We start from the raw sequence: 20,432 nt of genomic DNA, 5'->3' as shown, positions 1-20,432 counted from the left end.
TGAACATTGTTAAATACAGTTAACAAAGCTAACAAAACATTAACTAAATAACAATTTATTTATTTATTTTAATTTTATTTTTTTATTCCCTAATTCCCACTAAATTCCACCCACCCAAGTAACTAAATCATACACTAATAAAATCAAATAATAAAATTTAACCCCTTAGGGTTAAAAAAACCCAAAAACTTAACCCTTCAAAGTAAAAAAAAAATATCACAGTAAAGTACTGTGACCTGTATATTGATCACTGCTAGCAGTGATCAAACAGCAGGGAAAGGGTTAATTATTATTTTTTTTGATACAGGGGAAAGGGATTGGGAACTTTTCTTAAACCTTTAACTTTTCTTCTGGGACACAATGTAGCACCGATCCGTCACTCTCCACTTCACAAACCCACACGAGGTGGAGGGAGGCGGATCAGATATCCCAGCAGCATTGTGACCGCTGTGACTGGGTGTCACAGCGATCACATGGGCTGGGATATCCGGATTTGCTGCTGCTGGTCTGCCCCTGACTCGGAGGGACTCAGCAACAGCATTAACCCCACGATCGCCGGCACTGCGCGTTCCCTGGCACTGCGCGATCGCGCCGTTAATTTTAACGCGTGATGGACGAGGTCCGTCACTCGTCATTAACGCGTCATTTACTCGTCATTAACGCATTCCCCTGAGTGACGGACCTTGTCCGTCACTCGTCCTTAAGGGGTTAATGTTGGCAACAAAAGTAAGTACACCCCTAAGTGGAAATGTCCAAATTGGGCCCAAAGTGTCAATATTTTGTGTGGTAACCATTATTTTCCAGCACTGCCTTAACCATCATGGGCATGGAGTTTACCAGAGCTTCACAGGTTGCCACTGGAGTTTTCTTCCACTCCTCCAGCTGGTGGATGTTAGAGACCTTGCACTCCCCCACCTTCCGTTTGAGAATGCCCCACAGATGCTCAATAGGGTTTAGGTCTGGAGACATGCTTGGCCAGTCCATCACCTTTACCTTCAGCTTCTTTAGCAAGGCAGTGGTCGTCTTGGAGATGTGTTTAGGGTTGTTATCATGTTGGAATATTGCCCTGCAGCCTTCATGGTTCCCTCAATGAACTGTAGCTCCCCAGTGCCGGCAGTACTCATGCAGGCCCAGACCATGACACTCCCACCACCATGCTTGACTGTAGGCAAGACACTGTCTTTGTACTCCTCGCCTGGTTGCCGCTACACACGCTTGACACCATCTGATAACATGCCGTGTACAAATGTATATTTCCTTTCCCACTTTCTGTACTGTATCTTACTACATATACACATATCAGATGGTAACTTATTACTGTTTATGGTATTTTTGTCTATTCCTTTCTAAATAATACGATTTCTTAATCGGAAGCATTGAAATTCTTAATGAATACATAAAAAATAAAGTACAGTTTTTAGTGAAATGATGTAAAAGGAGTGTGGTGAATCAAAGCTTAAATGAATGAATGAAATAGAGTAAAAAGTTTGAAATATTGATTGTAGTTGTAAAAGACTAAAGGGTTTACTCACTAAACAGTGAATTGAAGACTATTGTAAAATGAAGACTAAACTAGCCAAGCTGTCTCCAGATTGGAGAATAATTACTAAACAGCTAATTTTCTTTCTAAATTTTAGAATTCTGTTTTCAATTCACCACAATTCACTGTGCAATGAATTGCACCCACAGATACACAGTTGCCTGACTTCCCAGGCGAGTCTCCCCAGAATCCTTGCTCTATACAAGTGATGGCTATCCTTATCACCTCCGTTTCCTATTATTATATAAAATTATTCAATTATAAAACGTAGTTCAGAGATATCTTTAGTGCGCAGGTTAAACATCACTAGTGTATAGATAAAAGCTCCTTCATATATAAACTAACCTATTAGGACATGCATGTACCTGGTCTTTGCATCCTTGGCGATTTAGACAATAAGGTTAACCAAGCCCTTCCCTGGCTGAGGATGATGAGAGTTTATGTCCAAAAGTAGAAAAAAGTTTCCCAATTGCCTGGGTCTGCAATAGACAATTATTGAACAATTACCTTTTTTTATCAAAACCAAAATTCTGGCAGAAATGTAGAGGTAATTATATTGTTGACATGTTTTTATCCAATTCCAATACCAAACATTTAGTAGTTTGATAGACAAACGTGCACTTACCTTAGTAGATCTGCTGTTCTAATAGTCCTTCTTCACCACTGCAATATACATGCGCCAGGAGTCGTGTCTTAATTCACAATGTAAAGCCCTTTAGACAGATGCTTAACAAGTGACCTAACTAGTTTGTCATAAGAGCACAACAGCCCATAACATGGTAAATACATGAAGTTCAATGTTAAAACTTCCAGGTCACCCTTGTGAAACACCAAACGTTTTTTTTTTTGTTTTTTTTTTAATTCTTTATTTTTGCAGTGCGTATATTAGTCACAGGCATACATATGGTACCCCAACGGCATTCCATATGCAAGTTTCAAGACATTAGTTACAGTGGGGGGGTAGATGGACAAAGCACTTTTTTTTTTTTTTACATATCATGTAAAAATAACAAGCTACTAGGTGTCACAAGGTTAAAATTTCAAGCAGGAATATACTAAACAAGCCAAATAGTTTAAGTCTAGAGTGTATGTTAGAACTAATGGCAGAGCTAGTGTGGAAACACATAATAGGATAGACTTTCTGAACTGTTCTAGATGTGATTACGCTTGTAAGCAGCCAGTGCACAATTTAGCTCATAAGAATAAAGGAGAGAGGCTGTGAGAAGATAAGGCACGTTGGAAAAGACATGTTCTTACATATGCAGGCAGCTAACTGTCTAAACCGCCGATATAAGGCAATGCATGCTGTAGAAATAAATGCCTGACAGAGAAACAAAAACATAGACTTAGCATAGCATATAGGGCATATAAGCCTTTTAAATTTCTGTTTGTCTACATAATGATAATATTGAAATAAAATTACATAACAATTGCTGGCATGTAACTTAACTTATGATAACTGGGCTGGAACAGATTTCTTTAGCAAGAGCTAGGTAAGGTAAAATTAGATTAGAAACTGCTGGGGTCTCTCAAAACAACAAGAAAACGCTCAGATATGCAGCCTGAGTTATCCTGTCGTTTTCAAAGCTGTGTAGTTCGAGTTCAGTTTAACCCACACCATCTCGGCAGAGAATAAGTGAGAGCCCCAAAGTCCCCAATAAGGCCCCAAACCTTGAAGCTTGGTCTGTAGCACCATCTGTTTTTATCCTGTGTGGCAGGCTCGTTCGGCGGGATGGTGGTGTCCGTGCTGACGCTGTGGGGCCATTGCCCCTTCGGTGCCCACTCCCCGGCTGGCTGTAGGTGGATTTTGTCGCTGGTGGTGTCGCTGTCGGTCCCTGGTATGCTGCTGGGGTTTTGGGGTTGTCCTGCGTTTTCTTTTCTGCTTTTGTGGGTACGTGTGCCCGGTTTGGCGCAGTCCGGCTCTCGCCTGTACGCTTGCCGATGCTCACTCGAGTGGGCGCTTGGAATGCCTGCAGTAGATTAGCATGGTGACGTCTGCGGGTCGCAGGCCGGATCCACGAGGCTATCGCCCGGGCTGCTGAGAGGCTGTGGAAACCCCTGCTGCGCAGCAGCTTGTAGAAGGCTGAGCAGAGCCGGTCGAGGGCCTCTAAGGAGGAAGGCTGTGAGCGGTTGCTCCTGGCTCCACTCTGTAGTTTATGGTGAGCGGCCATCTTGGACACACTCTGACTGATTCGCGCCTCTTCCGCGTATGTACGCCTGCTCGCTTGTTGCCGCCGTTTGCCCGCTTGTCTTGCGGGGACCGGGATGACCCCCACCGGTCCTGGGGGGGGGGGTTAAATTAAGTGTGATTGCTGGGGATTCCGGCGTCAGAGAGAGCGGCCGCCTCTCTCCGGCTTCAGCTCCCGCAGGCCTCAGATTGCTCCTCGGTCTATGTGCCCCAACAGGCTTCCAACGGGTGTCTCCCGATTCCTCCGTGTACCCCCGAGGTGGGTGGTACACCCTGGGGTGTTATCGGGCTGTATAGCCGTTGATATTTCTTATTATTTTGCTTGCCCGCCAGGAGCTCTTTCCCTGCACGTCTGGTCGACTTGGCGGTCAAGCTCCGCCCCCTCCAAACTTTTTTAATTATACGTTACTGTTTTATGGACCGAGGCAAATGTTCTAAGCTTTTTTTTTTTTTTAAAGCCTTTGTTATTTAATAGACACTAATATATGTGACTATTTACATATGATCAAAAAAAATTAGCCAGACCTCTAACCAACAAAAAATAAACAATTTTATCTCATAAAGTCACTCATCAAAGTGCCCTGGAAAAATGTATTTTTTTTGTGAGGAGAGTTCAAATATCAAACTAAAAGACCTAAAGGCCTCTCTTATCTGAATATATTCACCATATTGTTATGCCTCGTCAATTATTTCCAATTAAATAAGAATACTGGGTGATTCTTCTTTCAGTCATGCTTTCCATGCTAAGAAAAAAGTATTTTTGTGAAAAAAAGGTGTAAATATTAATAAATAAATGGCAATATACAAAGTAAACGAAAAGATAAAATGACAGAAAAGTCACAAAAGTAATAGAAAATAATAATAATATATTTAGTAACCTTAGTAACTTTAAGACCAACATAATCTGAATAGCTTGAGTTAACGATTCCTTTGAATTTATTGAAATGTCTGCAGAAATCTTACCCCTTCAGACGGTTCTCATCCTGGTTAAAATATCTGGATATTTACTTGACATCTTCTTTAAGAGATTTATATATCACTCTGTTGAAATCTATCAATCAGGATTTAACTTAACTTACGTTACACTTAGTGAACACCTCAACTCTCATGGCTTTGCCGCATTGGTGTTATTAAAATGAACATTCTCCACAAAGTTCCGTAATTACTACGATTTTTATTATTATTTTATTTTTTTCTTTATTTCTTTTTTCCGGTAATGCATGTATACATAAGAGTGACAGAAGAGAGTATAAATTACAATGTTAACACAGGGCAATACAGTGTGTACAATTGTCCAGTAAAAAATGTTGAGACATAAAAACGTACATCATGCACCATCAGGTTGGTATTCAATTTGTGCAGGATGCGATAACCTTCTTAACTAGTATATGTTTAGCTTATTGGGCTACATATGGCCAAGCCCTCAAACTATCTGCCACCTGAGGCCGACCTGAGTCCCTGTCCTTAAAACATTGTAACGGGTACCGGAATTTCTGAAATATTTGCCAGATCCAGGCTGGACTAGGAGAATGTAGTGAGAGTTAGGTAAAGTAAGAAAGGAAGAAGAAAAAGCGAGATAGGAGAAGGTGAACTACTGATGTATGGCATGGAGGTGGAGGAGGTGATCTGTGGCATGGTTGTCCGACAGTACAGGTTTGTATCAGGTAAGCAGGAAGGTGAGGGAGAGAGATCTATAATCGCATCATATTATATGTCAACTGCTGCCGGGTCCACGTTGCTGGATTCATCTTGGCACCCCATCCATTCTTCCCATCCTTCCCATGCAGCTATTTTTGTGTTAGACCTGTTAGAACTCATATGGGCCATCTTTTCGTATCTATCATTGATAGATACTTGTTGCACCACTTTTCTCCTGCTGGGGGCTGTGGAGGACTTCCAGCCTCTTGCTAATAATATGTTTGCTGCTACCAGTTTATGGAAGGTTAAGATCCCTTGTTTGGGAACATAAACAGGAGAAATTGTTTGACGGATACCGTAGTAGGCTTTTTGATGACTTCTAAGATATGGGTTGTTATCATCTCCCAGAAGGGTTTGATTACTACGCACTTCCACCAAATATGCAACATAGATCCTTTCATCTATCAGATGCAGTTGGGAATATGCGACCTAATCGCGCCGGTACTAGGTACCATCTGGATGCTATCTTTCATATAAGTTCCACATGAGAAGTGCACTAGTATACTGTTGGTGTATCTTAAAGGCTTTCTACTAGGTGACAACAGAGATCTCGTGCCCCAGGTCTCTCTCCCATTCCCTCGTGTATTTGGGTACGGGATGACTAGCGTCCCATATTATCGTGTCATAGCAGACTGATATAACTTTATTTTTTGGTTTAGTGCCTGTTCACATTTTTTCTATGATAGACATATCTGTTGTCATGGACAGGGCAGGCGACAATTTCTGTTTGACTTTCTTTAATAGGGACTGTAATTGTAGATATAGCAAATAACCCGTGTACTACAGACAAGTTTTTACAATACTGTAACGGATCACCTGGCACCCCGACTGGGTACCTCCGTTAATGAATGCTTTCTAGCTGACGCAGAGGACTATAAGCACCTCACCAGACACCACAATCACTGCAGACTCCACAACCACTGTAGCTTAACTGGAATCTCATCGTCTTCCTTCCACCCTGGATCAACCTCTGACATCCAGGACCGTGTGGGAGAGCGTAACAGGAACAACTCTTGAAAGAGCTTAGTGATTAGAGCCCAGGGGAGTATACAAAGTATAGCAATCCCCAGTGTGATTATAGCAGTTTCCTACAATAACGAGACAAGACTACGTGTTGGGGGTCAAACAGGAACAGCAGATCTGAGGGTTTATTGAACAGCTTGGTCTTTTATACAGTTTTCCCCACAAGATTACCACCGAGGCCACAAGCCAATACAAACATAGTTTTACATTCAATCACTCCCATACAGTGTACACAATACCTCCCCTCTGCCTGTGATATAATTAACGAAGACAATGGACTAACTCAATTAACTCTAAGCAGAAAAAACATACATTTTTTACAAACCCCAAAAAGTACCCCAAAATACAACATATGCCCTGATAGCCCCGATCTGGGTGAACAACATATCCAAAAATTACCCAGATCGGTTCAGGGGTCCAGGAATTTCCTGGAAGTCTTATTTTTGCCCCACCGTGCACATGGTCCCATGCCCAAAACAATTCCATACACTCGACGACAAAACACTGCTGGACAATTTAAGATGGTCGCCGCCACATGTTTGAATCTGTTACAGTTGAAAGTCCAAGGGGAAGAAACAGTACTTTTGAACATGGGTTATCACAGAGCCCATAGTCCCAGGGTAGGAGGCTGGCAAACAGGCCCCTCTAAAAACCAGTGGCGAAGTTGCTTTCGTCAAATACCTCCTAAATTCCTTATATTACTGAAAAATATTGGACCAATGTGACTGGTCCTTAGAATCCTTATCGCACCTAATTGAAAAGAGGTCAATGTGACAAAAGCTCCTTCTCGTGTACGTTTGCCATGATGTGAGGAACTGACTCTGCTGGGTTTTGAACCCTGGTTTACATGTTGCTAAACCTCTTCCTTACCAGTACACCAGCCTGCCTTTTGCAAATTTACCTGAGATCTGGTAACCTTGACTCTACAAGCAATGGTATCCGTGACAAGTCTCTTCAGCTGTGTCTGGTCATGTGTCTGGTTCTTGGCCTATAAAAGCCACTTCCTGTCTCTGTACCTTTGCCAGATTGTTGTGGTTCCTGTACTCTCTAATCAAGCTTGTTCCTGTTTCTCCTACCTGTTGCTGAATTTGGACCGTTTTGACTTTGCTGCTTCTCCTTCCCACTGACCTCGGCTTGCCTCACGACGATTATCATCTCTCTGTTCCAGTCTCCCATCTCTGCTTAAGACCAGACGGCCACTCAAGGCTCAGGGGCTCAACCACCTGGGTAACAAGTGGCTACCTCTGGCAGAAAACATTGCTGATCTGGCTACTGGACTCCAAAACTTTGTAACATCAATATCATTACACATGAACTCCTGGAGGACAGTGGAAGCCGGCCTCCTGCCCACTGACTATGGTCCAGGTCTGGGACACCGTTTGGGAGTTACCCTGCTCAGCCACCTTTTACCTGGGTGCCCCTGGTTCAGCGGCCAGTGATTAGGATTTAGATTTATTTCAAAATGTTTTCAATTATTCTATTTTTAGCATAAAATATATAAAATGTGTTATCAGATATATTCATAATATTTTCCCCGAGGCTATGCTGCTTAAATTCACTAATTGCTCAAGCACACAGTTATCTCACTTGTAATGAGACTACTTACTGTGGCTCAGAGCCTAATCCCACTGAATTTGGAAGGATAAGGCACCTCCTACATGTAGAGTAGATATATCCGGTTGAACCGATAATACTGAGGAAAGCCCCTGTCAGATGACTCTGTTGGTTAAAGTAGGGTACAGAATGGTCTGCCTCAAAACCAAATACAATTTTGATTTACAAAAAAAGAAAATAAAACGATTAATTTAAGGCATAATGAATGAAGGAAGGAAAATGAAATAAAAGACGAAACCCAACTCACAAGAAATGTTATATTAATTAGTAAGTTAGTTATAGCCCCAGGGCCATTTTCCTTTCCTCATAATGCCTTAAATTATTTTATTTTTTTTCTGATTTTGTTGTTTTGTAAATCAAATTATATTTGGTTTTGTAGTGCATTAGTGCAATAATACTGACATCCAGCCAATCACACAGGTGTAAAAGAAATGTTGTAATAAAAAAAAGGGGGGGGGGGGTGGAGAGGGAGTCAGAAAAAGAAAGCAATGCATATTTTGTAAAGGAAAAAAAGACTGAGATTCTGAGTCTGACCTCTGGCATGAGAGTCTGACCTCTGGCATGAGAGTCTGACCTCTGGCATGAGAGTCTGACCTCTGGCATGAGAGTCTGACTCTTGGCAGAGAGCTGGGGTGTCAGGCTTGATGTCTCACTAATCTCCAACCAGTTTCTATACTGTCTCCACCTGGGTCTGTAATTCAGCTTTCATCAGTAAATATATAGTTAACTTTTCTCTTTAGCTCTAGCCTTTCCCATCTTTTATAGAATACCGTTGTCTCAGTTATCATCATGTTTTGCCCCCACCTCACAGGCTGCATCCTATAGTGTGAGTGATTGAGTGGGAGAGAGGGTGTGTGTCAATCTCATATAAAACAGGAGGAGAGTGGCACTGAGCATGCTCATTCCTCTGGTCTCCAAACCAAAACGTCCCACAGCATACATATTTAGGATGACATCACACCGTTCTAGGATCTTGCTGAGCATATATAAAGTTTATACTCGACTGTCCGTTTTCCTAAAACACCTATTCAAAGCAGATTCTCTATCTAGATTAGCGGGAGGAATACCCGGGTTTACTTTAAACTTACCAGAACAATATAAAATAGCTTTCTCCCATTAACGGGGTCTTAAAAAGTGGATATGCCCTCCTGGTTAAAATTGTTAAAATTGTACTTATCTTGACTGGGGAGGATTGTGGAGGCCAATATGATGATATTACTAAAGGTTCTTTATTTACACAATTTACAAAGATTCATGCAAGGATATTTTAGATTTCACATGACATAAATATAGACCTAGATGGCATGTTTTTACTCTACAAATCCCTGCCCAGAACTGCAGGGATAGAGCCGGTAATGAATACAGATTAAGTTTATATCCTTTAGTACCTATGACTACTATGCTTTAAAAAAAAACTGAACTTGCTCCCAGTCGCGAAATGGGTTTCTCCCTAGAAAGAATATGGAGAGTCAATAAAATGATCTACCGTAAAATCATTGCTCCACATCTCAACCTATCCACATGCGCATCAGACGGCTTAAAATAGTTTTACCTATTCAGTAATCCCTTGGTTCTTACGTTCTTTTAGAGAATTACAGTAAGGCTATCCCCGGACCTGAATAACTCTTCTACACTCAAATAGTTCACGTGTAATAAACATATATAATGGAGAGACTTCCCAACCCTTAAAAAATACTACACAAATTATGTACTTAACAATTCTCTTCCAAGAGTCCATTATCATCGAGTTACACTTTACTGAGCATTCCACCAGGTAGCACAAAATTATCATATATATCATACTGGGAGGCATGTCCCAACACTTCATTCTTAGAGAGTGTGTGCAGATTATTATCATCCTATCTTCTAATATAAACATACCTTTTTGGATGAATCCTTAGCCTACATAGAGCTTGTTTCCTTGCTTCTTGCAATCATTTTGTGACAAGTGTTTAATCTTCAAAATAGCTGTTGCTATACATGTTAAACGTTCTATTAACCATTTCTATTAACCCTTTGTCACTAACATTGCTGGTTGGTTCCGTGCTATGAAAGTTAATGATTAATGAGTGGCAATCAGTGGTTTCTGTAAGTTTTACTTAATGTTTAATGATGACACCTGGCTCCCATGCTAGACTGCGAAAAACGACTGCCAAGATAATTCACTGAACTTTATAACTTCTACAACTCGGGGCAAATAGAAAAAGACAAGTTAGTGACTCTCTATACGTCATACACTAAATTAAAATATTATCAGATACAGATACAATTAGCACTAAAGTCTATGCAGAAGCATGCTGTAATAATATTGTAAAATACATGGGACAAAATATTTTTGTTTTTTCTTTATTTAACTTTAAGGAACACTAAAGTATCAGGAATACAGCAATATATTTATAATGCTATGGTGCCCTAGTGACTGTTTCGGTGACCAGGCCAGCGCTGCCAGGGTTAAAAATGTGAGTTTACTTAGCTCTTCTCCCTTCTTTGTCTGAGATTAGCGAAACCAATTATGTCAGCCAACCCATAGAATTGTCAGTGTGGCAGAACAGCAATATTTTCACTTACAGAGTTAAATGGCACTCAGACCTCTTAATAAGATGATTGCTGCCTATAATGTTCCTTTAAATGAGTGTTTCATGTAGTAAAACAATCATCCCATGAACCTTTGCACATGGATATAAAAAATATATAAATTGATTAACAGCAAAATATTTTAAAGATGATAAAGATTCAACTCAACCGTCTTTTCTCTAATTTGATTTGTGTAAGTGCCCTACTTAGGATGCTACATTTGTACCAGGGCCGGATTTTCCTATAGGCTAACTAGGCTTCAGCCTAGGGCTTCAAGATCGAGAGGGGCCTACATTCAAATTGTTAGCAAAATTAAAATTACACTATTCTAAAAACAGTGAACACTAAAACACTGATCCGAAAATAAGGAGAAATTCTACGCTTATGATATGACCAGTGGCGTACTAAGGGGGGGGCCCGGGGCAGACTGCAATGCCCCTCCTGCCACCATCGCCGAGACCTGCGGTCTGCATCTCGCGTGCACTGCCCAATCAGAGCGTTGTCTCGCGAGATCCATAGTCTGCAGCTCTGCGGAGCTGCAGACCGGAAATGAGGGCCACCGGACCACCAGGGACCCCACCGGACCACCAGGCAGCCCCCACTGGACTACCAGGGATTTAAGGTAATTTTTTTTAATCACCACCCCCTTCTCCTCATCACCCCCCTCCCTCTCACAATCACCCTCCCTCTCTTCATCACGACTTTTTTTAAATTTATTATCCGTGCCACATTTTTTATAAAGGTTAGTACAAATCACAACATGTTTCATTTAACATATTGATTTATATCACAGTAATGATGAAAGTATATATCACAGTAATGAGAAATTATATCACAGTAATGAGTATTATATCACAGTAATGAGAAATTTTATTGTCTCTCATGTAATTTACAAACTTAAAAATGGGAGGTGAAAGGGCCTCATAAGTGGAATAGCCTAGGGCCTCTTTTCATCTAAATCCGGCCCTGATTTGTACACATATGTAAATGGCAGTGTATATAGCCCTATGTGTATTGTCAAACGAACTATGCATGCATGGATAAAATGGCAGTGTACATGACTATGTGCATGTGTGGGTAGATTATTGCATGTTAGTGTGCAAATGGGTTAATGACAGTGTTTGTGACTGTGTGCTTGCATGGGTAAATGAATGTGTATATGGCTGTGCATGTTTGGGTAACTGAGATTGGGACTGTGTGCATGCATGGATAACAGCTTATCGAGGTGTAGCAAGGGCTGCATAAACAGAAACAAAAAGTAATTTAACCCGCAGTTAAAATGTCAGATTTTTTTTTTCTTAATTAAACTTTCCAAAGATTTCTGAGGATCAATTGATTAAATTAAACAAACCCATTTCTATGAATGAAGTTACCATGGCTATTAAAAAGCTGAAAACAAAATAACTGTAACTGTTTTTACCAACTATTAGAAATCAACTTAGCAGGAGCCCTTACAGATGTTTTTAATTACTTTATAAAAACATAGTGAGATGCTGAAAATCCACATAGTGCCAATCCCAAAGCAAAAAAAAATCAAGAGTCGTTCACAAACTACAGGCCCATTTAATTATTAAATGTCAACATTAAAATATATTAATTTGTTATTGCATCGAGAATAAGTAATATTCTACCTATAATTGTTCACCAAGATCAAGTTGGGTTTGTTGCAAGTAGATCCCCGGTATATAATATCAGGAGACTCATAGACCTTTCAGATATGGTCTCTAGAGAAGGTTTTCCCCTCTTGGCTCTGACATTAGATGACGAAAAGGCATTTAACAGAGTCCAGTGGGATTTTCTGGAAAGTGGGCTGTCCTTCGTGGTAACATTAAAGGGACACTATAGTCACCTGAACAACTTTAGCTTAATGAAGCAGTTTTGGTGTATAGAACATGCCCCTGCAGCCTCACTGCTCAATCCTCTGCCATTTAGGAGTTAAATCCCTTTGTTTATGAACCCTAGTCACACCTCCCTGCATGTGACTTGCACAGCCTTCCATAAACACTTCCTGTAAAGAGAGCCCTATTTATTCTTTATTGCAAGTTCTGTTTAATTAAGATTTTCTTATCCCCTGCTATGTTAATAGCTTGCTAGACCCTGCAAGAGCCTCCTGTATGTGATTAAAGTTCAATTTAGAGATTGAGATACAATTATTTAAGGTAAATTACATCTGTTTGAAAGTGAAACCAGTTTTTTTTTCATGCTGGCTCTGTCAATCATAGCCAGGGGAGGTGTGGCTAGAACTGCATAAACAGAAACAAAGTGATTTAACTCCTAAATGACAGTGAATTGAGCAGTGAAATTGCAGGGGAATGATCTATCTAGTGTTGAGGCTGCATAGGCAGCCTGGTATATTCTTGGCTCTTTGCCTAAAGGTATGTTCTAGTACACCTCCAGACTATCGTATTGCTGAGGGGGTATATCAAGCCTATTCTAAGAGGGGGCGGGAGGGAGTCCCCTTGCAAATGAGTCAGACCTTAAAGGGGGTGTGGGTGACATTTGTTATGTATAGGCACAGGTCAGGAAATCATAATTAAGGTTCGTCAACGTAAAATAGTAACAATATAATCTTCGAACCGCATATATAAGTTTAATGAATTAAATAACTGGCATCGAGTTGAGAGTCTCGGAATGTGAGACTGGCGTCAGTGATATTATTATTATTATGTTTGTGGCGGAACCCACCTCGCCACTGGACATTGGAGGGGTCTGGCTGCCTGCCTCTTACCCGCTGACTATGGCCCCTGGAAAACTGGTACATTTAAAGATTTATATTTGGGCTTGTTATACTGTATATTGCTGCTAATGGCCCTTTTAACAGCATCTATGGACACATTGGGACTTTTGGGACTACTGTCCCTTTAAGACTGTGAAGCATACTCTAGTGTACTGCCTGCAATATTATATATGTATTTATGTGTTAAGTTTATCCTGGGTGATTTGTATGCAGCATTCATCTGATTGTTCGGTAGAATCACTCCATTCAGTATATTGAGTGAAACTACCGAACAACCAGACCACCCAGGAATGAGTGTGCCTCCAATTACCGTTTGCAACAATGTTGCAAACGGGTAATTGGCAATCAGTGCAGTGTGGTCTGTGTCCTCTGGGTGGCCGCCATTCGGGAGCCGAACACGTGGCGGCGGGCATCTTAAACTACCGAACAGCGGTGTTTTGCCGTCGAGTGTCTGGAACTGAAAACGGACACTCGACTAGGCAAGCACCGCTGAGACCTCCAGACTTCCAGGATTTCGTGGGGAAACTACCGAACGGCCCGCCGTTCGGTAGAAAGAAACTCACGAACTAGGGGATTCATGCGAATTCCCCTTAGTCTCTATAACCCAGGCAATTCGTCTGTTTCATTCACTTTTCTGTGACCAACCGCAGGGCCAAAATACATGGAACTGTTTTCGGATACTTTACCCATGCGGTCGGTCAAAACTTTGCCTGCTCATAACTCCCGAACCCCTGGTCCGATCTGGGTGATTTTTGAGTATGTTGCTCACCCAGATCAGGGCTATCAGGGGATACCTGTTTTAGGGGTGTATCATATGTATTTGGGGTACATCCAGGAATTGGGGAAAAGTGTGTACTGTATAATTGGGTTAAGTATTATCTAAGGGGAGGAGATGTGTGGGCTGAACCATGTATGTGATTGGGTATTTTATGCCTCCCCCTGGGTGGGGACTGTTTGTGTATTTTTGTAATAAAAGCCAGGCTGGATGAGCCAGTCCAGAGTTCCTGTTTTACCCTCAAAGTGATGTGTCGTCTCATTATTGGGGGGAAGGATTTATTGCATGCTGTTCCAGTTGACTGCTAGGAGTACAAGCCTATTCGTATGGTTCCTATTCAATGGTCTACAGCATTCCTATGCTTGAGAAGGTTCATATGCTGCATCGGTTCGGTGATTGTGGTGTCTGCCAGAGTGCTTGGAGTCCTCAGGAAGCACTAGGAGCATCCATTAACGGAGGTACCAAGTCGGGGTGCCAGGTGATCCGTTACAATGTTATTATTTATATAGCGCCATCAAATTCCGCAGCGCTTTACCATGGGTGGCCGAACGGATATGTAGTTGTAACAAGACAAGTTGGACACACAGGAACAGAGAGCTTACATGCTAGAGGGAGTGGGGTAAAGTGACACAAACGGTAAGGATAGAATTAGACTAGTGACAGTTGCAGAAGAGGAATCAGTTGGGAGCTATTAACAGTTTAATTGATACGCTTTTATGAAGAAGTGGGTTTTTAAATTAAATGTATATGAAATGTAACTACTGGTCATTAGAGTCTATTTGTATGTCTACATATGATGTCATGTTTTTGTGATTTGTGAAATGAAAATGGGAAAATATAGATTAAAGATGTGAAAACAAAAGTGATTTGACTCCTAAATGGCAGAGAATTGGGCAATTAGATTGCAGGAGCATGATTGTTTTTGGTGATTATAGCAGTCTTTAAGTTGATCAATCATACGGACACCATTTGTAAGTTAGAGCTGACGTTTAAACAGCATGTTTAGAATGATCTGTTAATAAAATCATCACAACACTGCCGCTGGGGTCTGAGAGCTCTCACCATTCTTCATAATTCAAAGCGTAATCAGATTCTGCTGTGTATAAGACAAGTACGTAGATTTAGTGGCCAAAAAAGACAAAATAATACACATATTATGTCAAAGGAAATTAGCAAAACATATTTAATTCATTAAAATAAACACATCTTAAAGGAAATACTCTTATTTATTGCAAAACAAATATATATATTAATAAAAAATGTATCATTGGGAGTACAGATACTCAAGAAAGTCAGCAATAGTGTTGGTTATTTCGTAATCTACATTTTATAAATCATGTAATATATATATTATATAACATTTTTGCATTCTCAGTTTGCATTTGTGTTGTTTACAAAATAAATTCTGACTACTGGCAACTCTTAAAAACAAAGCAAAACAAAACAAAAAAACAACCAAAAATGATGCTCTTCATGGTATGTTAACTTGCAAGGTGATGTATGCTTGGGCTGTCAGTTTTTGGAGACATATATGAGTTCTTCATTCTATTGGCTGTGGTTGGAGCATTGTCTGTCTCTATTTGGAATGTTTATATTCTCAGTATAAAATCAGTTAGCAGTGCTATTACTAGTTAAAGCTAATACAGCTATTATAGTTAAAGGCTGAGTTTGATCCATTCCTTTTAATGATTGAATAGAACACGGACAATATATGCAAAAAACAGTACAATAAAAAAGTTCTTATTGCTGCCGCCATTCCACAGACCAGCAGTAGCGGCAGCCTCTCTAATACCAGGAGGCTCCATCAATCAGGGGCCTCTCATTCTGGTCTTTTATCTCATAAACCTTCCTACAGCAAGTGCTATGGGATATACAGTTAAACCCCATCTATAGTTCCGATCATTAGATCATCTGATAATAGGAACGGCTTCATATGCAGAGAACACACATACCAAATGCACATGCTAAGCTATAGATCCTTATTATAGAATCCACCCAGTATAGCACACTTAGCTGACACATTGTGCCTGATGTGTGTGTCTGACTGATGAGTCCTTTAATTAATTTTACACAAGCAGCACACACATTTCCAACTTCTGCACCGTCAAGCCCTATGCAAATAAAAGACAAAATGTGTGCCTTAAAAAATATAGCCATGTGAGCTAAATTTACGTTTGATGTTTATTCATTTAGTTATAATAGTACCAATACGTCTGCTAGCTCACGCGGTTTAAACGGTAACCTAATTCTTTATATGGTGAAACACATTAGTTACCAATAAATGGCCTGTGTTACCTCTTCATATTCAAAAGAAGAAAAAAAAAAAAACAGAACCAACTAAAAGACTAACAATACTGTAAGTGATAAGACTTGTGTCTTGAGATTACCATCGGATTGTGTTCCAGAAGGCCATAAAAATACTAAAACATAGACATACAGAGATAAGCTGGTAAAAACAAAGGCACCACTATAGATACGCTTTACTATCCCTTTGATCAAATAAATGTAATCGTGTTATTATACCCTATGTTCAAAAAAATGCCATCTACCAACAGTAACAATGGGATGAGGCCTATACAAGGTATAACATACTGGCCATGTTTTTTTTTTTTTTTGTATTATGTAGATATAAATAATAATTTGAACAATGATATATGCTGGTTCCAGTGTTCATGTATGGTCGCGAAGGAACAAAAAAGATATACCCGTGTTACTCATCAAAAGGTACTTCATTAATTATACCCCCTCCAGACACAGGGAGTAGTTTTCACTGTTCTGTTTGTTAAGTGAACAGGGACCGTGCGATTTTGTTTCCAGCCTGCTGACAGAGTGATCATACACGTCATGAATTGATGGAAATTCAATGTAAATGAAATGCAAACTCATCGTGAATTCAATTTTATTAAATTCACCAGTTTGGCTATATTACGCCTAAAATTTCAATTTATATTTCTGACAATTCACACTACAGTAAATAATATTATATTATAAGATGCTATCATAGCTAATGGAAGATTAAATAATAATAATAATAATAATAATAATAAATTAGTATATTTTAGTGACACATTCTGTCCAAAACATGTTAACTCAACCAATAACATTAAAGCACAATACGAAGTGAGATTCTGACGTCTTTCAGATACTGACTGTAGCATTAAATAGCGTTGTGGCTGGATATATTCAACCCAAGTCACAAACCACAGGTGCTGCAGACATCAAATACCTTAAATAACCCTTCAAATAAGGAGCGCAAAGGTAAAAAGGTTGGAGGTTTAAATCATGGCCGACTTCGTACATATTTACAATCATAACTATGGTCAACAATAAAGATTACTGGCTGTTAGTTGGGATGCCTGAAGGTTAGCAGCTCAGCTCAGGGCCGCCATCAGGAAATGACAATCATGACAGTTGTCATGGGCCAGGTAGACCCGGGGTGCCCGGACTGCTCTGGGAGTCCCGGGCCCCACATTCCCTATGTGCACGTTTATAGAGTGATTATTACTATATATATATATTTATGTTTGCACCTGCGGGCCCCCTGCTCCCTGTTCACTGCAGAGAGTGCCCAGCACACTCCGTCTTAACTTTAACTCTCGAATCCCAGCGACCGTCAGAGCATTTTTCACGGGTTACCATGGCAACACTCTACCAGGCACACAGGCAAGGCTCACTAGAGTTAGAGAAAGAGGAGCTGCTGTCAGATGAAGATGGCACTGGCTAGGCCCCCTCTGCAGTGTAGAGCGGCGGGCTCCCTCCACCATGCTACCAGACCACCAGGGAATGTGATTTCCCCCTCCCTGGCTACAGGTAAGAAGCAGGGAGAAGGGAATAAAATAAAACAAAAATGCTTTCCCCCTCCCCCCACAGAACGCAGACCCTATTTTACACAACATTTACACACAATGTATCCCTACACAAACCCACATTCTGCATTCACTATACACACACTACATGCACTACACAAACAAACTCTGCATCCAATATACACAGACTACATCCTTACACAAACACACACTACATCCACTACACAAACACGCACTCTGCATTCACTATACACACACTACATCCACTACACAAACACATACTCTGCATTCACTATACACACTACATCCACTACACAAACAAACTTTGCATCCAATATACAAGGACTACATCCTTACACAAACATACACTATGCAGTCACTATACACACACTACTCTCACTACACAAACACACACTCTGCATTCACTATACACACTACATCCACTACACAAACAAACTTTGCATCCAATATGTCTAAGGCAAAGGAAAGGTTTTTTTACTGTAAGAACAATCAGGATGTGGAATTCTCTGCCTGAAGAAGTGGTTTTATCAGAGTCCATACAGATGTTCAAACAGCTACTAGATGCATACTTGCAAAGACAGAATATTCAAGGATATAATCTTTCAATGTAGGGTAATAACTGCTTGATGAAAGGATAAATCTGACTGCCATTCTGGGGTCAAGAAGGAATTTTTTGTCCTAGCTTGTTGCAAAATTGTGCTTCAAACTGGGGTTTTTTTTTTTTTTTTTCTTCTCTTTTGGATCAACAGCAAAAAACAGGTGTGAGGAAGGCTGAACTTGATGGACGCAAGTCTCTTTTCAGCTATCTAACTATGTAACTATGTAACTACATCCTTACACAAACATACACTACATCCACTACACAAACACGCACTCTGCATTCACTATACACACACTACATCCACTACACAAACACATACTCTGCATTCACTATACACACTACATCCTTACACAAACATACACTATGCAGTCACTATACACACACTACTCTCACTACACAAACACACACTCTGCATTCACTATACACACACTACTTTAACTACACAAACACACACTCTACATTCACTATACACACACTCCATCCACTACACAAACACACACTCTGCATTCACTATACATACACTAGTTTCACTACACAAACACACACTCTGCATTCACTATACACACACTCCATCCACTACACAAACACACAATCTGCATTCACTATACACACACTACACAAACAAGCACTCTGCATTCACTATACACACACTACATCCACTACACAAACATGCACTGTGCATTCACTATACACACACTACATACACTACAAAAACACATACTCTGCATACAATATACACGCACTCTGCATTCACTATACACACACTCCATCCACTACACAAACACGCACTACATCCACTACACAAACACGCACTCTGCATTCACTATACATACACTACATCCACTACGCAAACACACACTCTGCATTCACTATACATAGACTACATCCTTACACAAACACACACTCTGCATTCACTATACATACACTACATTCTTACACAAACATGCACTCTGCATTCACTATACACACTACATCCACTACACAAGCACGCACTCTGCATTCACTATACATACACTACATCCACTACGCAATCCACACAAATATGAACAATTTGCAATGGGCTCTCACCAAACCAGCAAGCTTACCATATCTGCTCTTTCTATTATATTGTAATATATTTACTGAACATCTTGCTACACTGCCACGTGGTTTGTTTTACAGATATGAAGAAGGGCAATAAGTGTCAATGAATATAATAATTGTGAAGCACTCGTATCTGTCATGAAAATGATAAATTACATTTGTCATTGTTCAAAATAATATTGAATAACATGGAGTACCTCTAAAAGAATCTCTGATCTACACATAACAATAGATTCTAACAAACAAATCAGAACTTCAGAAAAAGAACTCTGTACTGGCCAGCAGTGTATCATCCAAACATCTCACTTACTATAGCACAATGTTAGCAAAAACTGTGCTTTATCTCTTTTTAATAGATTGTTCTGTGCCTCTCCTCTCCATATGGATGGCAATATGAGAAGCTGGTAAGAGCTAAATTAAAGGGGACACACTATGCACCATAACCACTACATCTCATTAAAGCAGGTATAGTGCCTGGAGTCCCCTTGTGTTGTTCCGGTTTAGTATTACACCAATAACTGCTCTGCCCTTACATTTGAAATTTACTTTGAATTCTCAGTTTAGTAAATAGCCCAGGAAATTAGTTTGTCAGTTCCACTGGATGTATGGCTACGGTGGAGACTACCCTTTGCCTTAGCCATACCAATTCATACCAACAATGGGTGACTGTGATAGGCTGAGAGCAGTCAGTTGACATTCTCAGCCAATCACAGGCACCCAGAGCTGTGGGCTAATGCCTCAGCACTAGCCCAAGCAACAGACAGCGGCCAAG

General features: G+C 40.3%; 1 long non-coding RNA gene across 1 annotated transcript; it reads right to left on the bottom strand.

The window, feature by feature from the left end:
* Positions 1-17,633: 17,633 nt before the first annotated feature.
* LOC134578262 (uncharacterized) lies at positions 17,634-19,549 on the bottom strand. The gene is made up of 3 exons (XR_010086096.1): positions 18,815-19,549; positions 18,156-18,380; positions 17,634-18,088 (listed from the first exon to the last, which is right to left on the bottom strand). It is a non-coding gene; the product is annotated as an uncharacterized LOC134578262 (long non-coding RNA).
* Positions 19,550-20,432: the final 883 nt, after the last annotated feature.

This window comes from Pelobates fuscus, chromosome 12 (assembly GCF_036172605.1).
Source record: "Pelobates fuscus isolate aPelFus1 chromosome 12, aPelFus1.pri, whole genome shotgun sequence".
Taxonomy (NCBI): domain Eukaryota; kingdom Metazoa; phylum Chordata; class Amphibia; order Anura; family Pelobatidae; genus Pelobates; species Pelobates fuscus.
Note: the sequence above shows the minus strand (reverse complement) of the source record. Positions and strands in the feature narration are given on the sequence as shown.